This window comes from Priapulus caudatus, unplaced genomic scaffold, assembly GCF_000485595.1.
Source record: "Priapulus caudatus unplaced genomic scaffold, Priapulus_caudatus-5.0.1 Scaffold8, whole genome shotgun sequence".
Classification (NCBI taxonomy): domain Eukaryota; kingdom Metazoa; phylum Priapulida; class Priapulimorpha; order Priapulimorphida; family Priapulidae; genus Priapulus; species Priapulus caudatus.
The window spans coordinates 234,526-239,531 of record NW_014577069.1 but is presented as its reverse complement, the minus strand read 5'-3'; positions in this window follow the sequence as shown (position 1 = coordinate 239,531).

Below are 5,006 nucleotides of genomic sequence, written 5' to 3'. Positions count from 1 at the left end.
ATCAGTGATTTTGAGTTGCAAGGTTCACCCTCGAAGGTCATCTAAAGGAATTTTTTGGGGTCAAATAGTTCCCTATTTTTAGATCGTTTTTTTTGTCAATCATGATTACAAACCAGCACCTCATTTATCAGATTTCTGGCGGTTGAGTTATACCCTGAATCTGACCATTTATTTGACGGAACTTTGAGGGCAATTATTGGTCATGTCAGGCGGGTCATGACTAAGGTTCACCCGACGAGGGTGAATCGATACGTCAATTTGTAGGGTTAAAAAACCCAAAAGAAGTAAGATCAGAATCAGATTCCCAGACCTTGAAAACCCCTAAAAAGTGGTATTATTTATGAATATAGTTCTTTTGGATGTTTAACTAGATTGACCCCCAACCCGGGTGGTGGCCATATTGGAATTTGCCAATATGGCGGCCCCGGGGGGCGCCCATTCCGGCGCCCGCCAGAAATCGAAAAAGTATGGTATGGGCAACATCTGGGCCAAATTTGGTGCTTTTGGAAGAATGTGAACCAAACGGCCCTTTTTTAGCCCTACCATCCCTGACTAATAGACATAATGGCGTCGGTGACGGGATTAACTCTCCACGTGACCGACGCCATTATGTCCATAGCAAAATATACGCAGGGGCACATCTACATGCTCTGTGAGAATCGCATCGGGTGTGCTCTATTACTGAAGCAATGCTAAAGATTGAGATGTTCACGTTGGTGCTTTCTGACGGGTTCCGCGTGTGTTACACGTACGTGTTGCTGTTGAAGTGGTATATGGAGCGATGATAGTAGGCGGGTTGTGGTATGCATTATTATGCATATTTCGTTACATAATTGTAGATTACGTTGTGAGATCCGATTGGAGTCGTTGATACATTTGAGTCTAGGAGGTTTATTGATGTATAACAATTCTGAGGAAGTCAGCAGTACTTTCTCGGAAGGAATTTCTCTTTCGCTTCTTACGCTGACGACGATAATATTCATGTTGATTCCCGTTAAGCTAATAACTGGATTATTTTCGCGTATCAAAAAAACTTGATCTGACTTTCAGGGCCGTGGGCTGAGCTAATTCCTAGGGGGCAGTGGAAGATGCAGGATTTAAAGCAGGGGCGCGAAACAGGTTGGGGGTCTGGGAGTCCTCACACGGCAAATTTTGAAAATGTAGATCGCAGGAGATGGTATTTGAGGCACTTTTGTGTACATGTACAGCCTTTATTCTGACTACAACAATTTATTAGAACAATTTATTTTTTTAATTTTGCTCTAAAATCTAGGGGGCAGCTGCCCCTTGCCCCTCCCCCTCCCGCAGGCTACGGCCCTGACTTTACTCTACTTTTACTTAAGGGTTTGCTTTTCTGGTATAGTTTTACTTCACGCGAAGGGTGCAAGTATCCTACGATACTGTCCCGCGAGTTTTTGTGTTTACGCTACGTCTATGCTTAACCCCAAACCGGAAACCAGTCGCTATATGGTAGACACCGCTGAGACACGGGTCTCTTCATTTCGGCCCCTAGAGGCAGCTTGCATACGATGAACCGCTAACGTCATCGAATCAATTAAATAAATAACTCAAATAATTAACCAGGTTTTAAAGGTCAAGAGAACCTGAATAGCATCAACCTTTCTAATCGGGAACGATAACCAAATGAGAAGCAGCATGTGTGAGGAACCCTGCTAATATACCGACTAATTTAAAATCCGAGTGATGCCCCCGAGAGATTTGTTGACCTCGATGAACGCGTCACAGAGTCGATGCATCATATTTCTGATATAATGATATAATATTCCTACGTGAGTAGTTAGTTATACGTGTGCGGGCATGTGTGCTAATGCGTGTAATGATGTAAATGCAGAATCACGTACTTAACTCGCTCCAATATGCCATGTTCTGGTATCAATCCCATAGGGAGAAATACAAGTAGGTTACGAGTCTTGGCAGGTATATTCGAGATGTAGGAGTGATGGCTCTACGTTGGAACAGCTGCAGTTGCCGCCAGTTGAACCCATACCTGCCAGACGAATTGTTAGCTAACACAGCGCGTGCAGGTGCACAGTGTGCGGTACTTGCAGAGTTGATGTTTTAACTACCGTCCGAAAAGAAGCTGCTAGTCTTCATGCTAAGAATAATTTTAATTCCAACACAAAGACTTGTTATACATGCGTAGTGGTTCAAAGCAACGAAGTATGCACCCGCTATTCTAGCTATGATACACTGTATTAAACGTTATAATACATACAAATTGACTAATAGTTACCTTAAATGACTAATTACTATCATTCATTGACTAATAGGTATCGGTTGACTTTATAATCATCTGTGTAACAGGTCGCCGTAGATGGATAGCTGGTTATGGACAGCTGACATGATTAAAGTGCGAATTACTGCTTGAGTCGTTAATGCCTACTCATTAACTCTAAAGGTCACCGTATGGACAGCGCGCTGCAGGCTCCACATCGATACCACAATTAGTTTAACTACTAATTATAGCATCTACTATAACTATAATATCATATAGACAGTGGCGAATCGCAGTCTCTCGCCATCTCGATCACCTTCTCGGCTACCATGACGAAGCTAATGCGCGACGCCGGTCGCTGCGAGTTCTCAGGCGACGGCAACGGCGACGCGGGCATCAGCGAGTCTACTGATAAGTATAGCGGAAGGTCGACAGGTGGCGCCAGCGTCACCGTTTCCGATCGCGGCCGGATGCTACCCCCCGGGCTCGCGGCGAGCGGCGGCTGACCGTTCTGCTCGCAGACGAACACGTGCACGGGGTTCTGACTCGCCGTCGATGGTTGTCGCGACCCCTCACACAGTGGCTCCCTCTGTCCGGCCGCGAGGCACGGCATCGGGACGATCTTCGGCGCGAGCCTGAGCCGCCATTTTAATTTCCGCACCGTCTGGTGAATGCTGCGCTTCCACTCGGAGTTACAGAGCGGGTTTAGCAGCGGCTCGATGCCGGCGTTCCCGAAGCAGATAGCGAGCAACACCTGCGCGGTGGCATGCGACGCGCACGGTTGCCATAGATACGCCGTGTAAACAACCAACACGGGAAGCCAGACGAGCATCACCTCGCAGGTGGCGATCAGCGCGAACCAGCGCAGCTTCCAGCGGCTCTTCTCCTCCCAGGTGCGCTGCACGCCGCGGCCGATCGTGTGCTGGCGGTCCACCTTGCGCACGAAGTGACACGCCAGCCAGATGGCTTTCGCGTGCCGACGTGCGACGCGCATCAGCACGATCTTCATCAATGTTTGCACGACGGTCGCCGGAACGACGAACGCGTACAGCGTGTAGCGAAGCTTCGTCGACAGGAAAACAGCGAGCGTGTCCGGTCGGCAGCAGGTCTGCCGCGTCGACAGCGGCGGCAGAGCGGCGGCGACGACGACCCACGGCGCCGTCCACATCACGACGGCGACGGCGACGTACTTAACGCGAGAGACGGCGGCGGCGTGCGCGAACGGGTGCATGATCTCGGCGTACTTGTCGAAGAGAAAGAAGAGCACGTTGAGAATGTAGGTGAGCACGGCGGCCGACTGCAGCGCCGCCATGCTGAGCGAGAAGTCGGTTGCGCCGACAAGCAGCGAGTGCGCCGTCGTCGCCGGCACGGCGCCCGCTAGGAGGCACACCGACGTCATCATGCTTGCCAGCGACAGACTGCCGATCTTGCGTAGACTTCTGTTGGCGCCGACGCACAGACAAAAGAGCAGCCATCCCGTGCCGGCGACGACCACCTGCAGGACGAGAACGACGACGGCGACCGTTGTGAAGACGCGGCCGACGCCGCTGCCGACGCCGACGACGACGACGTCTCCATCGCACGCAGCCGACGTGTCGTTATCCGTGGTACGGTTATCGTCGCTGAAGACGCTGAAGGGTGCATCTGATGAGGTCACAGCCATCGGTTAGAGCAACATGGCAGCAGCGACGAACACGCCCCAGCTATCGACGCCAATTTGATACTTATAGCGTTGACAGCGGTTTCGCTCCCCGCGTGCTGAAATCGACTGGATTCCGTATTCAGTACTTGACGGACGGCCGAGCGTGATTTCCGCACGATAACGCCTCGTAGATTTTCATCGATTTCCAATAATCGATCGGCGCTGTTATCGCCGTTGTCGGCTGTTGTCCGGAGACACGTTAGCGGTATTGTATCGTGCACGGTTAAACAAAGGACAGTTAACTCGAATCGATTCAAGCACCAAACGATATCACAGCTCAATCATTTCGCATCGCACCGCAGTATAAGCGATTCGTCGAAAACAATCGGAATTACACCGAATCACCGTATATTGAAACATCTACGACTCGCAATGTTCTGTAGCAACTCACCTTCTTCATCTCGGGTCGCTATATACTACACTCGACCTAGCCACTGCAGCACACATGACCAAACACGGTGGTTGAAAGCCTTAAAGCTGCACGCGAAAGAAAGGTCTACTATATACGAGGGCTGAGATCTGAATGAGGCTATGCGTGAGGCATCGTTTGATGTTACGCACGAATAGGTGGAGCCCGAATGCAGGTGGTTTCGTAAAGACCGCTTTATAAATGGCTTCAATTTGCGGCAGCGCGCCCGCCATCAAGGCGTGCGCATGCGCGCGTGGTTATACATAGCTGCGTATAGAAGCTGCACACGGTTACTCGCGCGCTGTCTGCATGTATCGTATCAAGATCGTATCAATACATCACGGCGAGTTTGTCTTGCTTCTCATCGACTCAGCTACTCATTGCAAGCGTTATTAACGTACGGGGCTTTAATATAGAATACAAGGACTAGCTACCCAGCAGGCAATTATATTTGATTACCATGCGTGCCTGGATTGTAAAGCTAATCAAAAGTTATTTGTAAACGTTCGATAAAAATGTCTCACCGTTTTCCAATCGGAAAAGGAGAATTCGATTATGTACCTTTGTTTCTAATTCACTATTTATGAATATCGGGATGTATCATATATGTTCACCAATATATATATATATATATATATATATATATATATATATATATA